This window comes from Podarcis raffonei, chromosome 5 (genome assembly GCF_027172205.1).
Source record: "Podarcis raffonei isolate rPodRaf1 chromosome 5, rPodRaf1.pri, whole genome shotgun sequence".
Lineage (NCBI taxonomy): Eukaryota > Metazoa > Chordata > Lepidosauria > Squamata > Lacertidae > Podarcis > Podarcis raffonei.
The window spans coordinates 82,612,338-82,632,247 of NC_070606.1; the positions used below are offsets into that span (position 1 = coordinate 82,612,338).

Consider the following 19,910-nt stretch of genomic DNA (forward strand, 5'->3'; position numbering starts at 1 on the left):
TATCTTCTAGATGACTACAAGAAACTAGATATGAATTCCCCAATATATCGCTGGAGTAATATTTACTGTTGCAATCTTTGTAAAGTGATATCACAAGGGACTAAGTGAGGAATGAACTAACCTTACTTAACACCGTGAGATTCTTAAAACAACATATATAAATATGGCTATTGCCTTAGGATGCAGCTCTGCAGGTGAAGCACAGAGCTGCTTCTCCCCAGGTACCAACTCACAGAACACTTTGGTTCCTACTATCATTTCAGCTGGTATTCAAGAATGGAGAATATATTCTCTGACGTTACAAAGGAATTAATATACTGAGGAAAGCTTTTTTTTTACAAATCCGCTTATTGCCATCTCAATATTATATGAGACACTGGGCACTTTATGAGGCAGCTATTATTTGCCACTTACATGTGCAAACGTGTCTAACAGATGCATGGCTCCAAGCACACTGTGGACAAAGAACAGGGAGTTGTGGCCAGTTGTGGCTTTTCTAACATGTCCATGCTTCAAGACACGCATCTCCTCTTCACTGATAGGGTTGCCATATGCCCTCTTTTTCCAGGACATGTCCTCTTTTTCAAGGTTATGTAAAATGAGAGTCGTCATAGCGATCCATAGTTAAATATAGAAGTAGGAAAATGTGCCCTCTTTTTCGCTCTTCAAAAAAAAATATGCAATTGTCACATAAAATGTGAATTGTTCGTCAAGGAAAGCCTGAATTACAGTGAATGAATGGAAGGCACAACTGGAAGCTCAATGGCTATGATGTAAACAATGGCTGTGGTGTAAACAATCATATGTTCATTGTTTACATTGCTAGATTCTTGCTGCTGAACAGCTACCATATGTCCAACTTGTTAAAGATGCTTGGCAAATCACCAATATACTGGGCTGACTCAAAGTTTTTCTAGCTGAAGGATCATTTAACGCCTCAGCAGGATGGCTGAAGAGCAATGCTTGCTTTTGGTAATTTAAGTACAGTTCCCTCAATTAGTCATCGTTTGATTAAATTATTCAGAACATTTCGCTATAGCTAAATTTGGCACTCAACCACCAATGAACTGTTGTTAAATAGCACAGATTGCCAATAAACAATATAACACATCATTATTTGAGCCAATGGCCTGGAAGATATCCAAAGTATGCAGAGTTGTTCAGCAGGAGAGCAAAGTACACAATGTTGAATTTGCATTTTAAAGAATACACAACATCTTGGCAACGTTAAGCCAAATATATGGCAATGCATAAACTGATAGTAGTAAGCTTCTAACCCGAATAGTAAAAGGTAAAAAATGGTTAGCAAAGGTAAACAACAACAATAACCCACCAATAATGAGCTAAGAGACCCTGGATAGTCAACATGGTGCCCTACAGATGGTGCTAAACTACAATTCCCATCATTCTTGGCCATTGGCTTTGCTGGCTGAGGCTGAATGGATTTGGAGTACAACACCTTCTGGAGACTAATGACTTATAAATTATTTTATAAACAGCATTCTAAGACAAGAAAACAACTCTTGAATTTTGTCCCATTGTAACCAATATAAGATAAAAAGTTTACCAATAATTTGCTACCCTTTTTACCTTTACCCTTTTATGGTACTCAAAAGCTGCTGCCTGAAGCTGCCACCTCACTTTGCCTAATGATAGAGCCAGCTCTGATAATGCCACGGTGCATCAAGGTTGAAGTAAATGTTAACAAGTGGTGCACTTCTTTAATACTGGACAAAACTTCTAAACATTGCTACCTGGAATGTATTCCTGAGGTCACTTTTGCTACTGAACTGAAGAACTACATCCAATGAAATTTTGCCCAGGTGTGTGTGTGTATGTGTGTGTGTGAATACCGACAACGCAAACTCATTCCCAGATCAACCCAGAATGTCCTTTGACCTCTTGTGACCAAGCATAGTCCACATGGTTGGTGGAGGCTGAAATGGCTCTACTTGAGCACACTTGGGGAGATGTAACCTTGGAAAACATGTGCTGCTGCCCCAGTTGTATGCAAGTCATGAACCACAGTGCAGGCAGAACATAACCAGCATGGCTAGCAGTCACTGATAGTCTTCTCCTTCATGAATTTGTCTAATCCGAAAGGCTTCCAAGTTGGTGGCTGGGAGCAAGTTCCATAGCTTAAGTACTTTCTTTTGCCTGAATCTTTCAAAACTCAACTGCATTGTCCATAAGGCTGAGAGTTGCGAAAGAGGGATAAAAACTTTTCTCCATCCCCATTCTCTATGCCATGCATCATTTTTATACACTTCCATTCTTGCTTGCCTTTTCTCTAATGCTCCACATGCCTTTCCTCACAGAGAAGTTGCTTCATCCCCTTGATAACTTTGGTTGCCCTTTTCATAAACTTCCCAGCTTTAGCAATCTGAGTGCAGAGGAAGAAATGGGGGGGGGGGGCGAGTCCTGTTTTCATCTACTGAATATATCTAAAGCTTTTTCTATACCTCCTCCAATTCTATACTTCCCAGGCAGTTCACAATAAACACACAAAAAGGCACTGTTAAAAACCCTAACAATTCTTTGTATCTTCCCTGTCCCTATCAAGAAAGCGGTTTGTGTTCCTGAAGCAGAAAAAGTTCATGCATCACTCCATGACCCCCATTTTGGATGTCAGAAACAAGCAGGACTTGATATGCTTTTTGTTCCCTCTGGGAGTTCAAGCATCTGAGTCTGCTCTAAGTCTTAAGGCGGCAAAGGCAGAGCCTGCTGATAAAATATGTTGAGGTTATGTCTAGAGACGCCGCCCTTTCCACTTTTAGGAGGAAGTCTCGCTGAGTCTTTGTGCTGTGATTAAAAATAGGGCAGAGTGGCAAGTCACAAAACAATGTTGGGTCTTCCATTTTACTCTCTTTTGGGTGAAGAAATGCAAGACGAAACTTTGTCCACCACTGATTCCGGCTTTCCTGTCTATGACACTAAACTACAAACAGAGAAGGAGGGAAAATATTTCCTTCTCTTGGCTGCAACCAAAGTACAATCAAAGACGACATGCAATGGGAAAGGACCCAGTGAAACTTTTGTGCTTCCTTTCCAGTTTCCAAGGAAAATGGGCTCCGGCACAGGAAATGCTAGATTCTGCTTGTGAGATTTGGCTATAAATTGTCCCCTGCAATCCAAGTCTCGTTTGTTTCTGCAGGTTTATATTTAGTCTTCCTAACTCTACAGCTAATTGTGTTAGGAAGCCCTCACGTATCACTGAAGTTATATTCAATTTGTCTAGAAGCCAGGCAGTGCAGAACGAATGAAATTATTCCATCAAATGCAAATTAACTTGCAACATGAGCACAAGATATTTAATGCTAGGTTTTAAATAGTCATTTGCTTCCAGCACTAGGAAGCGAAAAGAAGACACGCCATACAGTAATTGTTTTAGTTCATCGGCACACTGGTGTCAAGCTCAGCAAGTGCCTGAGATGTGCATGTGCATTTTTGAATGGCTCACATCGGCTAGCATTCTGATCTAAACACGTTTGCAACCATGTGGGTTAGAAAATACACTACACTTTTCCTGATTTTCAGTTATCACTGCATAGGCGATTAGTCCCTGGGCCCATTGTGGAATTGTGAAAGAGCAGCACAGGTATGTATGAAGCTGCTGTCCTTACTGACTAGAAGCAGCTGGCCTGTTCTGCTACCCTCAAACAGGGATGCAGGACAACTTTAGACAATAGACACCTTCAGACAACTTAAGTTTACACTGACTTGACTCAGGGTGATGCAAAAGCAGTAAATATTTGCAAAGCACTTGAGATTACTTTAGTATGTGCAACAGAAATACGAGTTGGATCCAGATAAGGTTCCAACTCAACTGATGAAGGAAGAGCCTCTGGGTTCAACCCAGTGTGTGCAATATTTCTTTTCAGTGAATCAATGTAATTTGTCTTAATGCTGGACTTCAGAATGTTGCAAAGAGCCTCTGCACATCTGGAAATCTCTAGTCCTCTTTGTATCAGTTCAGCACAGTTCAAGGATTTGGGGGGCAAATCGGCATTTTCTCTAAAGCAAATGGCGGCGCACATGAAAAAAACCAAAGCCACTGCAACAGGAAAAGCTTTTGAAAAACGGAGAAATTAGAAACATCTCAAAGTTGTTCTAAAATGCATCTAAGTATTTCCTACGAGGGAGATTTATGGTGCTCTCACATACTCTCTCCACCTCCTCCAACTTTCCCATTGCATGACGAGATATTACAGAGATTTCATATTCCATCATCCTTTGGGGACAGACAAGGTCCTGCTGCCCTTGAAGGATGCTTAGGCACACATGTATTTGGCAGCAATGATATAAACAGTTTTTGCAGCACACATTTCAACTTTCTTAGGTCTACCTTTAAATTCATCTTGCTTCCAGTTAACTTCTGACATCTGGTTTTTTTGTTTTGTGAAAAACAACAGCAGAATGGATATACTGACCCAGCAGAGAGGGATGGTAAAATATTTGAATATGGAGCATTAAGACTTCTACTAGGCTTGTTGTTTATCATCGTTGGGATGAAAAATCTTTTGGGGATTTTTATTATTATTTAATGGGTGGGTGTGTTATTTTATAGTTTAATAACAACATTTTTATAGTCTATATATCTTCAAATTCCATGGTAACCAAAAAAATGCTCCAAAAGAAACAGAATTTTTACAAGCTTTTCCCCTTTTTTTGGCAGAAGGACTTGGTTGACACATGGTGTTTGCATGTTTGCAACTGGCAATTGAACCTTATTAAAAGAAAGATAGGCCGTTTTATTTTGTTTTTTCTTCTTGGGACTTTTAAAAAGAAACATTTGTGAAATTGATGAGAAACAGAGGGGATATGAATATTGTCTGGAACTCATTGAAATGCCATAATATGGTTCTGCAAATATGCCGAGCTTTAAACAGTGGAAATCAAAGTAACAGGTTAAACTTTTAAAAAGCCATTGACAATATCGAAATACCTTGGAGAGTTATTATCTAGTCACCTTATGCAATTTAACTGTAAACGGCTACATTTTATCACTCCAATCAATAATAATAATAAAAATTTCTGAGTATAATTTCTTTCAGATAAGGCATGAGTTTATTCTCTAGTTAGAAAGATCTTCTTTAGATTCAGAGGAGAACTGTATGCACTTGAAAATATTCTTTATCCAAAATGGCAGTAAGGGATTAGTCAGGTATTTATGAGATCTAATCTCTAATGAAATATCAGCTTTCCTTAAAAAAAAAAAAAAGTAGGAAGATCCAGACCTTCTGATTATTTGGAAAAATGAATCATACCAATTAATCTGCTAATTTAATAGATGAATTGCAAAAATCAAATAGCAATTGTACATAGCTCCATTTGGATGAAGCAGGTGCATAATTTAGATCACAATGCATGTTAGAGGGGAGGGGAAAGTCACGCTCGTTTTTTACATGCATTTTCCAAGTTCAAAATGGTTACGACCATTTGGAACATAATACTGAACAGGCAAGTGCCTATCAATTCCAGCTGACATTTTAATAGGTTATCTCAAAAGCAATGTGGAAGAAGACAGATTTGCTATCCACAGCTAAAATGGCAATTTTAATTTCTGAAAGAAAAATATTTCTCATCAAGTATCTCAATGATTTTATTGGATATGGGACATAGCATTCTGTGAAAACTCTGGAAGGGCAGGTCAACTGAGAATTGCAATGAAGTTCAGTGATGTTCTGGAATGACAAACTCAGCAGCATTGCATGACTGCTCACTCTGTTTGCATTGATTAGACTCAAGACACTCCTTTAAGTTTGCTGTAATTGTTTCCCCACCTCCAACATTATTAGATCTACATTGATGCCTATCTTGTTTCTGATCAGCTGTAAAGGCCTACATGTTTTGAGGTCAGAGTACATAAAGAACCCCTCACTTGCTCCCACATAATCCCTCCCTCCCACTGAGATCTTTGAGGAAATATCTGCTATGTGTCCCACCACTGTTGGAAGTAAGGGCTGGTGGGACATGGGACAGAGACTTCTTGATTGCAGCACTATGGAACTCTTTCTCAGGAAAGAGTTGTACAACTCATTGCTAACCTTCAGAAAGCTGGTGAAGAACATCTTGTTCCAATGGTGCTTCAGTGGTGACCTGCCGTTCTGATTAGATTCACATCTGTTCCGTAGTTGATGGTGCTTTTCTATTTCTATGGTGCTGCTGTGTTTTTTAAAAATTAGGCTGTGTGGTGTATGAAATTTTATGGTTGATGTATGCCCCGTAAAACATAGGGAAGCCTGCTTGAAACATGGGGTGGGTTTGGAGGGCAAGACCGATGGCTAATCTGTCAAGCAAATTGTTACATCTGGAGGAAGTTAAGGCATCTGGCTGGCTACTGTGAGAACAGGCTATGGGACAAAATGAGCCTCTGGTTTGATCCAGCAGGTCTTTTCTTAAGATATGCTCATATATCAGGTGAAGAACATATTGTGACCTCTTTCTAACATTATGTTGGCCATCACCTTCAGTCTCTTTCTGTTCTATGTCCTGTATATGAATGCAACCACATATAAACATTTATCCCTCTTAGGCAAGATCTTTAATTAACCAAACATTTTGAATTTCCTCAGGCCATTAAATTAATGAGGCCTTACTGTGGATATTTAAAAGTTGAGGCATTCCTTGCCAATCATAGCTAAGAAATAAGAAATAATTCATCAAATATTGTTTCTAGTCGCACCTGTGGTTTATCCTGGAATGAACCTTCCACTCTTTTAAAATTTGCTTTCTTTTAATCTGATTATATGTCTGATTACGTGCCTGTAATTTGTCGAGCAAAGATTTACACCACCTATTACTACAACTGTACTTTTAAACTAGATGCTATTGCAACAGTAAATGTGTGAATCCCAGAACTCAAATGTGGAGTGACATGGAATATACAATATAATCACTACTTCAAATGCAGTAATTCTGGTTTTTAAAGAGAAACATTTTATGTATCTAACTTGCCTTTGGCCACGGGAGTATTTTCACTAAAAGCAAACACTTCTCTCTTCATCCAGTTTCAATTCACACTATTACAGTTCAGAAATGTAGCAGGTGAAATTATACATGAACAGCAATTTTATACATGGGGCTCCCCCCATGTATTTCCCGCCCTGCCCCCCAGGTATTCAGTGGTCTGGTTTGCAAATTCTTAACAACAACACTTTTAAACTATGGTTTGTTTAGTTTGTTTGAATGTCTGAAACCAGCCCAGCTGGCTAACCATGGTTTGCTTTTTTCCAAGAAATTATGATACGAAGACATAGTTTGTTTGGCCACTCTACCCCAGAAATGCACCAAGTTTCAAAGGCAAGAGCAACTGGAAAACAAGTCAAGCTTTGGAGAAGCAAACCATGGCATGTTTGCTTGCATGGGAGGATTTTAAAGCTTACTTGTATGTTTTCTGACAGTTTTTCCCGCTTGTGGCTTCGGACAGCAGTAGCTGCTTTCGCTTTTAAAACAGCAGAAAGGGATCGGCCTCCGTGTTTAAATCCCTTTCATTCCAAATTATTAGTCCAAATTACATCTCTTTCTTCTTTACTCATGATTCCAATTCTTTTTTTTTTTAATAGAGAAATTGGCCGCTCACGATTGCCGGACTCGGAGCTTCACACTGTTAGGGAAGCGAGTTGATTCCATAGTGCCCGCGTCTCCGATCCCACTTGCTCTCATGGCTCTTTTTAGAGCTTACCGGGGAGTGAGGGAGTCACCAGGGGCACCTGCCGGAACACCAAGCCCTCAGAATGCTCAATCTGAGGTTTTCTGGGGTACCGCGTCGCTCTCACGGTTACCCCAAGCTTCACAGCGCTGGGGCTCTTTCAGCCGAAAGAGCTCCCGTCTGCCATTACCGGGCGACCAACCGGAAGTGCATCTCCCATGTAAATTTGTTGCATATTCTCCCATCAAACACTCCCAATGCGACATCAGATAAGACTTGCAGAAGACAAGATAATCTTTTGATCTGAGGGCATAACTTCTTAATGGACTAACTACTAGCTTAGGTGTGCTTTAAAAAATTATTATTATTAGTAGTAGTAGTTTATTAAATCTGTATACTGTCCTTCATCTGAAGATCTTAGAGAAATTCACAGCATTAAATACAAAATAAAACCACAAAGTACATAATAAAAACATTAATAATAACAAAACAAACCAATGACCCTGAGAATGAGACTCTTAATCCAGGGTTGTGGGTTCAAGCCCCAGGTTGGGCAAAAGATTCCTGTGTTGCAGGGGACTGGACAAGAATGACCTCTCTACAGGTTGGGGACCTTCCATCTCTACAGTTCTATGATTCTAGGACTAGATGGATCATTGGTTTAACAATGTAGAAGTCTGCTGCATCAAGCACTAGATGCCCATCTAGTCCAGCATCTTCCTCTCCTCACATTGACCAACCAGATGTTTATGAAGCCCGCAAGCAAGACCTGAGTGCAACAGCCCTCTCCCCCACTATGGTTTCCAGCAACCGGTATTCAGAAATCTGACAGGCAGGTGGTGAAAAGTTTGACCCAACAGGGCAAATCTTAGATTTTTATTAAAAACTACCATTAAATATCACGGTGGAAAAACCCAAAACTGACCAAAGCAGATTTCCACATAAATAGATATGTATAGGATGTACATATTTTTCAGAGGCATCTTTCTATATACTCTGAGATATGATCTACTGGAATACGTTACTATATTAAGAGCAAAACTGAGGAACTGTTATCTGAAATAGGTTATGTTTTGGGAAATATCTGAGGCATGCGAGACATATAATACTGGGCGTTCTCTGCTCCACTACTGCCTGTAAAACACTGATTTTTCAACTGAAGCTGGAAGCCATTAAGACTTTTATAAATGTGTCCAATGAAGTGTGAAGAATGTGGACTTCTCCTTTTTCATTCCATTTCCAACTGTACAACGATCCAAGCTGAGCTTTAATGCAGTTCTGGAAAAATTGGAAGCATCGTGGCTTAGACTGATTATCAAACGAAGCAATTCTGTTCGGCCTTGATGAAACTCACACCCTGCTTTAAGACAGTTCAAGGAAATGTGCCCGTAGCTCAAAAGCTCTCCACCAGCTAGACAAAACACACTTCGTATTTTGAACACCTAAGTCTTAATTATTTGGGCTGATCTAATGTTATTCAGACAATTAAGGTTATTGCTTCTACAGTCTTATAGACACACTTTTATGAAGGTCTCACTGCTTGCCATTTGACAACTGAAGAGTTCTAGTAATCTGAATTTGTTCCAGAACAGATGTTCCCAAACTGTGGCTCGTGAGCTTCATTCGAGTGCAGTGGTTGAAGAAGGGAGACAGCACATTCATCGCATTAAATATTATTGCTTTTTAATTTATTACATTTCCTATTTGCAGTCTATGGAATTTGAAAGGAATTCCTAGAAAGGATCAAGTCCATAATGTAGGGATGATAAACCAAACAGAGGCACCAAGTGGCCTATATGGGTGGGAGACTTAGATATGACTCCACTTGGACAAAGACAACCTTGAAACTGTTATACATGCCTTCATAGAATCACAGAGTTGGATCCCGGGAGTAACCCAGTCCAACCCCATGTGATGCAGGAATCTCAGCTAAAGCATCCATGTCAGATGGCCATCCAGTCTCTGTGTTATGTGTGCCGGCGTGGTTGCTCGAGAGCGAACAGGCAAGACCCCCACTGGTCTTTTCAAAGGCTTTATTATGGGTGCAAAAACATTCACAGTGCAGAACGTCTCAGTTCCATGTCTTGCTCAGTCACTAGCAGATTCTGGGAGTGGGCGGTCCTTAAACTTTCCCCAGCAGAGTAGTCTCTTCACCCCCATCCTACGCCTCCCCTCTCTGCGCGTAAACCGACTGCACAGAGAGGGCGTGGGCAAAGGGGGACCTGCTTCCTCCCCGCTTTGTTCATGCTCGGTGCTGTGGCTCTCCCTTGCATCCTCCAAGCCCTGCATCCCTTCCCCACTGGAGGCGTGGCTTCCCTCCTCCATGGAGGAAGTGTGCTTCTCACGATCTTTGGAGGCTCCCTGTAACCCAACTGCCCTTCCACCTCTCGCCTCTGAGCTGATGGCAGTTCCCTGACACTCTGCTTCATAGTCTCCTGTACAGTGAATCATATGCAGTGCCAGAAACGTCAGTTTAGTTCAGAATGTGGCTGCCAGTATGAACACATTATGCCAGTGATATATAATCTCCCCTGGTTCCCACTCCATTTATGGGACCAATTCAAACGACTGTTTTTGATATTTAAGGCCCTTCATAGCTTGGGATCCACATATACGAAGACAGTTTCTTTTTACATGTACCTATGCAGACTCTGAGATCTTTTAGAGGCAAATGCCCCTGCCAGGTGAGGTATGACTATCAATAAAAAGGCCTTTTCAGTGGTAGCACCTCAGTTGTAGAATCCACTTCCCAGACTGTGTTGCCTGGCACTTACTCTGCTGACAGGCAAAGGCCTTGTTATTTTCCCAGGCCTCCAAAATCTGTTTTGGTCTATGCTGTTTTATTCTGCTCTCTTGAGTCTTATTTAAGCTTTATACTACATCTTTTGAGGATTTTTAGCCCCATAATATATGTTAATTAGTTTACCAATGCCACGTTTTCTGTGTGATCAAGAACTCTGGGCAATTACCACAGTTAGTTCATTAAATATCACTGTCTGTCACTTTCTTCATTTCATTTCCCTCTAACCTCACCGTTTACAATCCCCCTCTTCCAAAACACACTCCTATAACTCAGGATAACACTTTATGCACCTGGTAAAGAAGATGATAGCCCGCACAAGCGCATGCCATAATAAATGTGTTAGTATTTTCAGTTGCATGTACATGATCCCAACTTGATGCAGGCATAAGGAAACTAGAAAGAAATCACAATTTAAGATTATTTTGGTAAGCAAAGTATCTTCCTCTGCTGTTCAGGATCCCCTATATTTCAATCAGCCAAGATAAATAATAAATCCTTGCTGGCTCTAGTGAGAGGCTGAAAAGTTCATGCCATGTAATCTTCCGTTAGTCAAAGAGAGTATTAATGGCTATGCTGAAAGTACCCAGTTGAACTAACAGATGTCAGTTGCTTCCTCAGAGATGAACAAGGTAAAAAAGAAGCAATGCTCACCAAATTACATATTTCCTCTTAGTCATTTCAAATGAACCTGTTTAAAAAAAAAACCTCACAGGGACAACCTGCAGTATGTGCACTGTGTAACAGCCTCAGTCTGAAAGGTAATTAAGTGTCCTTCAGCTACAGTCTATTTTCCTACATCATGTCTTTTTTGCTTAATGAAAAATCTATAGTCAAACTAAAGGAGTTTTAAAAATCCATACTAATTCATTGCTGAAGACTGCTATGTTCTGCGCCGGGAAAAGCAAAGGCGAGTCTGAAAACGAATCACACTTCCCCCATAAATCTATTCAAGAAGACTAATGGGGGTGAGGGATAGTGGCACATCCTTGTTAATGATGTGTGTTTTTGGAGCTTTTAATGTGGGTAGCATGGATTTAAAGAGCAGAATTTTTTAAAAAATAAAAATAAAATAAATATTAGTAATAATTTATATAGCCATCAGATTGTGCAAAGTGCTTTATGGCCTTTAAGAACACATTGGAAGATTATTCAGGAACACGGTGGAGATTTCGCCAGATGATCCAGTGGCTGCACTGCCCATGTAATGCCAAGCTACACACCCAAACAGGCTCACCCAGCCACCATCTTTCTCTTCCTCCTGCCTCCATGGCCAAGAGGCGAACGCTTGCATTCACTTTTCATTTCACACAGGCTCCTGGCTTAGCATTGCTTACGGTAACACAAACTCTGGTTAGCTAAAGAAGCCAGATTCATAACCCATGATTTGAAGTCAGCTTGTTTAGAAACTGTCAGGGAACTGCCATTGGCTCAGAGGCGAGAAATAGAAGGGCAGTTGTGTTACAGGGAGCCTCTGAAAATCTTGCGGGGGGGAGGAAAGCCCCACCTCCAGTGGGGAAGAGGTGCAAGGACCACAGGATACTGGTGGGAGCCTTAACATCACTGCTGGGCAAGCCAGACAGGAGGGAAACACGCCCTTGCCATCGCCCATCCTGCACAGTAGCCTAAGGGGCAAAGAGGGAAGGAGAAGGTTGGGGGTAATGGAACTCTTATGTTGGGGGAGGTCCAAAAAAAGACCACTCCCGGATTCTGCTGGCGATTGAGCCAGACACGAGCTTTAGGGCTCTTCACTGTAAATAGTTTGCACCAAAATAAAGCCTGTAAAACACAGGTTGGAGTCCTGCCTGGTTACTCTCGAGCAACTGCAACAGCCACCTGACAGAAACTGACCAGGGTTTTGTTTTGAGGCACAATCTGACTGGAAACAGCAGGGTACAAACGGCCACGCTCCGGCTGAACTTTCCTGATGTGTGTTGCATAGCACACTCAGAGTGCTTCTGACCAGCATAACACAACCAGACATTATTAGTAGTGGAAGAGCGGCTAGAGGTGTCCTTATCATTTAAGAGCAAGCAAACACAACACAACACAACACAGCACAACACAACGCAACGCAACGCAACGCAACAGTTTTTCTTTACTTTTCCCTTTTATGCAACTGAAGAGATTTGCTTACGGGGGACTCTGCATTACCAAAATTGAGTGGAAGGGGTCCCTTGTCAAGGACTCTTAAGGCAACAGTATCATGGCTGGCGTGGGTGTCTTTACATTTTTAACTCTTTCCCACTAGCAGTTTTTTTGGGGTGCTACCTTCTTCCTCCACACCCCATACAATCAATGGAGACACCACTGTTTCTTTCCATGGAGGGGCGGGGGGAGAATGAACAGCTGCATCCCCCCAAAAAGTGGCTAGGGGTGGAGAAAGCCCACCCCCTCCAAGGAACCCTGTGGCAGCAATGGGGTTCCTTGCTGGGAGGAAAGGGAGTGGCTTTTTAGGGACTCGACAGCAGAAGCAGAAAGGGGAGGGGAGGAAACAAAATGTAAATACTGTATAAAATTATTCTCTACAGCAAAACCTTTTGGGGTTTTCATCATGCAAAATGGAAGCGCATCTCCTTTTGCTGATTTTGTTGCCATGAAATGGCTGTTAAGAAAACACCAAAACAAGATTATAGGCATTTTTCAGATATTGGAATTTTGGGAAACACTTGTTTGAAATTACATATGCTCTGATAGAATCTGGCTTGCCTTAAACAACCATTAACTGCACACAATATAGGGATCCATAACACAAAAAACAAACAAACACATTCTTAATTGCTCCACATTTTTACTGGGTAACAACAGCAGCTGGTGAGTAACACTGAAGCCTGAAAACGGAAAACTAATGCTAAGTAATTAGAAAGGAGGGAGTGTATCATTAATGTCACCTACAAAAATGTTCTGTGTGTGGTTGAGAAGTATCCCCATCGAAATATCCTGGCTTTCCTCAGATATGAAAAGCAGAAAAAATAGATATGACTGTAAGAAATATTTTATGGGCATACTTCTAAATGGCCTTATTCCCTCCACAAACTCCCCCCCCCACAAAAAATGCATTAAGGCTACATAGAAATAAGCAGGTCTGCTAAGACCTTGAAAAATATGCACAGAGTTTTCATTTAAAAAAAACAACGCAGAAGAAAACCTTTATGGTAAGATAAGCATGGTCTTACATAATGCCACTGAAGAAACTAATTAGCTGGAAGGTAGATTATCATTTATAAAACAGATTTTCCTGCATCAGAAACTGGCAGGATGAAGGCTCCCTTCCCCACAGCCTTCACCAGAAATTTATGGCCGCTATTGTTAAAGGGGTTTACAACTCACCCTGCCTGCCCAGCAACTGTGTCCCGCTACCAAGTAAATTAATTACACATGGTTAATCCTGTTGCTAAAAATAAATCAGGTTTTCCTGCGCTGAAAGCCACTTTTCCTTCCCATCTGCTTCATTCCCAACCCCCTTTCCCGTCTTTTTGGGAAGATGTTTCTTGCAGTTGATTCCGACACCTGCTCAATAGGACATCAGCCTGCTTCATGGCTTGCCTCTTACCTGAGCAAGCCCTTGTTGGAACCACTGCTTGCCTGGAATTGCACCATGGACTGGCCCTGAACGTTGCTGTTGTCTGTGCCCGTAACAGCCTTGGTGGAAGGTTCGCTGCAACCTGGGACCCAGCTAGGGCAAGAAAGTGTGCTCAGGGCCAGTGAAGGAGAAGCCCCGTTTTGCACAGACAGAGCATGTGGCCCAAAGCAGGTATTCCTGAGGGTACAACTCTGGCAACCCTGGCCTTAAAAAAACAAGACTGGCCATTTTTAGAATGTTCACATTTGGCCATCCTTGGACTTCTCCCCTGTATCACTGGAGTTTGCTTGGTTACGTAACGCACAGTATCTTGAGGTGTTAATAGACCACAAGCTTAATATGAGTCAACACTGTGATGCAGTAGCAAACCTTCTCTCCCCCCCCCCCAATGTAGCATCAAGAGAAGATTCATGTCCTGATCAAGGGAAGTAATAGTCTATTCTACAATGGTCAGACCACACCTGGAGTATTGTGTCCAGTTCTGGGCACCACAATTTAAGAAGGATATCAACAAGCTGGAATGTGTGAAGAGGAGAGCAAACCAAGATGATCAAGGGTCTGGAAACCAAGCCTTATGGGGCGTTGGGTATGCTTAGCCTGGAAAAGAGGAGACGGAGGAGATATGATGGCCATCTGCAAATATCTCAAGGGCTGTCACATGGAGGATGGAGCAAGCTTGTTTTCTCCTGCTCTGGAGGCTAAGACCCAAACCAATGGCTTCAAGTTACAAGTAAGGAGATTCTGACTCAACATCTGGAAGAACTTTCTGGTGGTAAGAGCTGACAATGGAACAGACTCCCTCAGGAGGTTGTGTAGAGGTTTTAAACCTTGGAGGGTTTTAAGCCGAGGTTGGATGGTCATCTGTCATGGATGATCTAATTGTGATTTCTGCACTGCAGGTGGTTGGCCTAGATGACCCTCGGGATCCCTTCCAACTCCACAATTCAATGAATTCCCACTTATGACACACTTAAACCCAGGAAATATCTGAAAAGAAATGTGTCTCAAACTTCAGAAATATGTATGCAACTTGAAATGCTTTCTGAGAAAGCTGAACATAAAGATTCGCAGTCAGAATATGTCTTGAGATGTTTAGGGACTCCTTCTGATCCCTCAACAGGAATAAGTCAAGTGATGTTAATGGAATCACACTGGGGCAAACCTCATGTGCATTCAGAAGAATAGCAGCCTCTTGGTAATAATTCTGAAGTCAAAACCTAGAATATTAAAAGCAGCACAGACTGTGGAAGATAATAAGCACGCTTGGGAAGTGCAAGAAACATTTACTCTTCAAAGGAAAGGAATAGGTTTAAAAATAGTTATGGGGGACTCAGAAATAGCACTCCCTTGGTGCAACACATTTTTAGAATATTTGGTATGCTGCTACAGTTCAGCAAGAAAGAAGTCATTTCCATGTGGATCTCTTGCATTTTTCTATGAAAGTATCACCATAAACCTGCTGGTTGAGACGTCTTTTCCTACCAGTCTCCAGAACTTAAAACAAAAACCAGAACCTATGACCTAGAAGCCAAAGGCGGCACAAATGATCTCTCCAGATTCTCCAAAGACACAACAACAACAACACCACAAAGTCAATGCGACCATTTCTGAAAAACACTGATGTTGTAGGAGCCAAAAATCACTGCACTCTCAAAGTCCTTTTTCAAATCAGAAGTCATATAGCCATGAGAAAATTAATCTGGTAGTTCCAAGGAGATGTGCTAAGTTTGAATTAGTATTCACACTGAAGTGTCAAGGATATATTAAATCCATAATTACAGTAATCCACAGCTGCTTCAGTTGTAGAAAATAATGAATTGCCCAGTGAGAACTGGTGTCCATGAAATGGAAAGAAAAGGCCATCTGCTGTAGGACATGGCTCCAGCTTAATGCTTTGAACACAAGAGGGCTTGATCCTCCTTGACATCATCCATTTATGGATTTATGGCTATTAGTATTTCCAGATAACAGCATGGCAAAATTGAAAGACAGAGGAAATAAAGGAGGAAATGGAGGTTTTCAAATACTTATGGTATGTTCAAAATACACTTGTCAATCTTTTTCCTTTTAATGCTTGTTTGTTTAAAAGAAGGGATCTGTATAATTGGGTCTACCAACATTAGCTACTCTGCTTAATGCTATGTGTTAGTTATATGGAAGCCTGTTTAGATAATGAAGTTTATAGCACAGAATGTACATGCTTATTTGTGAGGACAATGTGTGCATCTGCTTCAGGAAGATTAAATAGAACTGGCATTTGAAAATATAACACGAGAAATGTTGAACTGGACTTCCGACAGCATAATTCATCTGAAGACCTTAGAGTATAGTAATAGAAGACACAAAACCCACACAGAGCAGTTGATATTATTAAAATGATATAACACTTGGCAGAAGGGAAGGGAAGAGATGTAGGAGCCATGCCAAGGTCACTGCAAATTGGCAGCATGATCAGGTCCTACAATTCTGGTTTGCGTGTTTCAGCATTTATGCTCTGCTTTCCCATTCAACAAATCGCAACATCAACAGTTAAATGAGAAACAAGCACAACAACAAAAACCATAGCAAAGATTGAGCAGAGAAAGTAGATTCTTAAAATTCCGAGGTGTAAATAAATCAATAACCATTGGCTTGACATACCAGATTCCTGCTGAGGCAAAAAAACGGAGAGCGGATCTCTGTGACGAGGCAATTGATCCTGATTTTCAGGTCAAGTGAAAACCTGTTTTCTGGTTCTGATGGAAGTATTGAATTACGGCTTGACTCAAACTTCGAAAGGAGGATGGAAACTGGCAAATGAGATGGGACTGAAGTAGGGGAGGAGGAGTACGCAACAAGCCCAGGGCTCCTTGATGGTTCTTGTAGGGCAGGAGTAGGGAAAGTTACTCAGTCTGAGGGCCGCATTCTACTGTGAGCAAATTTATGGGATCCACAGGTTGGTGTGGGTGGGGCCAGAGGCAAAAGGAGCAATGCACGTGACTCTTACTTTTGTACGTAAGCCTGAATTGCAGCTGTACAAAATTCAGAGTTACACACACACACACACACACACACACACACACACACACCCCACACACACCCCTGCATGGATTACCAACAGTTCAAAGAAACATTCCAGCCAGGCAAAAGCACTCGACGGAGCTGTATTGAAGGGAGAATCCTGAGGGCCTTATAGTAAGGGCTGGCAGGCCACGTTTCATCTCAGGATGACTATTGCCTTTCCTAATTTGGCAGGACAGATTACCATTGGGCCACTGACAAGACGCTGAAGGGCTCGACCCTCTCACCAACCTTCTTCATCCAAAGCCTTGAGAGGTTTTGGGGTGAACAATTTTTAATTTCACATTTCCTTGGCATGTTCAATGACAGGCAGGCAGAAGGAGTGAAAGGACGTGGTACTCCAAGGACTGGACCTGCTGCTATTATTACATCAGATGGCTACAGAAACAATGGCATGTTACTGCTCAAAAATTCACAGGAGAGTTCGTGATGGAAAGCTCTAATATGCAGCTCTTATGCATATTATCAGAGGCCATGTTCCCCACTTTACAGCTGACATCCCTCTTCTTTCAAGGGCTGTCAGAGGACAGTCCTGCATCTGAAGGTATGCCCATTCTAAGTCCAATTTAAAGGATCTTAAGAAGGGAGATAATGAGACCTTGAAATTGCCCATCCACAGTTAGCTCCTAGATGCCAGACACAAGTCACTTGGACACGACTTTGCCTGCTATGGTGAGAAGTATTCCATTTCTATTTAAAATATAATAATCATTTTTAGTATTTTAAATTATAGTAATTATTGTGTAAATTTGTGTCCTCTTTCCTCTCCCTTGCTGATGTGCAAGTAGCCACCCTAGAATGCCAAAAGTTTATATAATGTTTTAACTGTGTTTACAGATAAAATGCCAAGATGGAGACAAAACACCCCCCCACACACATTGCAATTTAATAATTCCTTAATAGGAAGGCTAAAATATTAATTTAAGTTCACATCTCAGTTCACAAACCTAGTGAGAGCTAAGTGTGCCAATTAATTGTTGTTTGCAATTCATAGGCACATATATGGTTTTTGGATTAGAAAATCTAAGGCAGGTTGTTCCAAATATTTAGCAGAACGTAGCATGCCCTGAACTGGATCAGTTCATGAAGGAAATCAGGCAGTACTGCAGGAGGAAATAAGATAATGTGTGGCATTAAAAAAAATATATATCCCTGAAACAAGTTATAATTAGGGTAATAACTGTCTTCCAAATCCCCAAAATGGAACTGGTGTGATATTTTTCCAACTACAAGCCTAACTGAACCCTAACTAAAAGCAGATGCTACTGAATGGTGATGAAATCAAACTGCTGGCCATTAATTTACGTATTCTACTTTGTTAACATGCGAATACAGGCTCCGGCAGATTGAGTGGATGAGACCAATAGTGGGTCCAGCAGTCAGGAAGAAATTTCTACATGTGCTGCAGAGGAAAAATAGAGGCAGTTGGAGCTCATCAACCTGGGAAGGCAGCCCATCTGTAGGAGAAGGAAATATCTGGTCCTAAACCTCTGTTGCCTTGTGGCTATACTCATCTGTGAGATAGGCTTCAAGAGTAAACCTTGAGGAAAAATCTATACCCAGTGCCTGGTGGAACATCTTTGGGAGAAGAAAAGCCCAAGGAGCAAGTCCTACACAAATCCCTAAGATGGTTGGATGGCACCTTGTACACCTCCTTCTAGCAACTCCTGCAGCCAAGCTGGTGCCAAATGTATTGTTGTGCTTCCTTTTGGACCACATCAGCAAGAGAAATGCCATATGAGCAGCCCAGGACTTCCATACACTTTGGTGCTGCTAAAGCAGCAAAAACAATGCAGAAGGCAGCAGTTACGAGTTACTGGTCTCTGCAGCCACAGCAGGCGCTGTGATTCTCTCTCTCTCTCTTTTTTAAATACTATTTATTGAAGTTTCAACAGAATTACAAATATAAAAAAGACAGAAAAAAGAAAGAAAAAAACACACACAAAAGGGATAGAAAATACAAAAAAGAATAAAAAAAACAGTTAAAAACATTTCAATCTTTCCATGTCCTGTCTTTCATTTACTTATTTCCGTGACCTCCTCACGCTTCCCGTTTTTGTATTCCAATTCAATTAAATATTCCAGCAAATCCTTCCAACTTTGTTTTTATCCTAATAATTTATCTTGACATATTATAATTTTACCTTCTCTCTTTCACCAATTCATTTTTACTTAATCCTTTATATCCTTTCTGCTAAAACCACATAATTTTTTCCCCCAACATCTTTCTAACATTCCTCAATTTTACAATATTTCTGAAGATAAACTTTAAATTTCTTCCACTCTTCTTCCACCAACTCTTCTCCTTGGTCTCGGAGTCTGCCAGTCATCTCAACCAGTTCCATATAGTCCATCAGCTTCATCAGCCATTCTTCCCGGGTGGGTAAATCTTGTGTTTTCCAATACTTTGCGATGAGTATTCTTGCTGCTCTTGTGGCGTACATAAAAAAAGTTCTATCCTCCTTTCGCACCAATTGGCCGACCATGCCCAAGAGAAAAGCCTCTGGTTTCTTCTGGAAGGTATATTTAAATACCTTTTTCATTTCATTATATATCATCTCCCAAAAGGTCTTAATCTTTGGGCATGTCCACCAAAGGTGAAAGAATGTACCTTCAACCTCTTTACATTTCCAACATTTATTGTCAGGCAAATGATAATTTTCGCAAGCTTGACTGGTGTCAGGTACCACCTGTAAATCATTTTCATTATATTCTCTCTTAAGGCATTACATGCCGTAAACTTCATACCTGTGGTCCATAACTGTTCCCAGTCAGCCATCATGATGTTATGTCCAACATCTTGTGCCCATTTAATC

At 41.1% G+C, this 19,910-nt stretch overlaps 1 protein-coding gene across 1 annotated transcript in view; it reads right to left on the reverse strand.

The window, feature by feature from the left end:
* The window catches only part of PPM1L (protein phosphatase, Mg2+/Mn2+ dependent 1L), a 173,354-nt gene that overhangs the window by 46,690 nt on the left and 106,754 nt on the right, over positions 1-19,910 (reverse strand). The gene's annotated exons all lie outside the window — the stretch shown is intronic.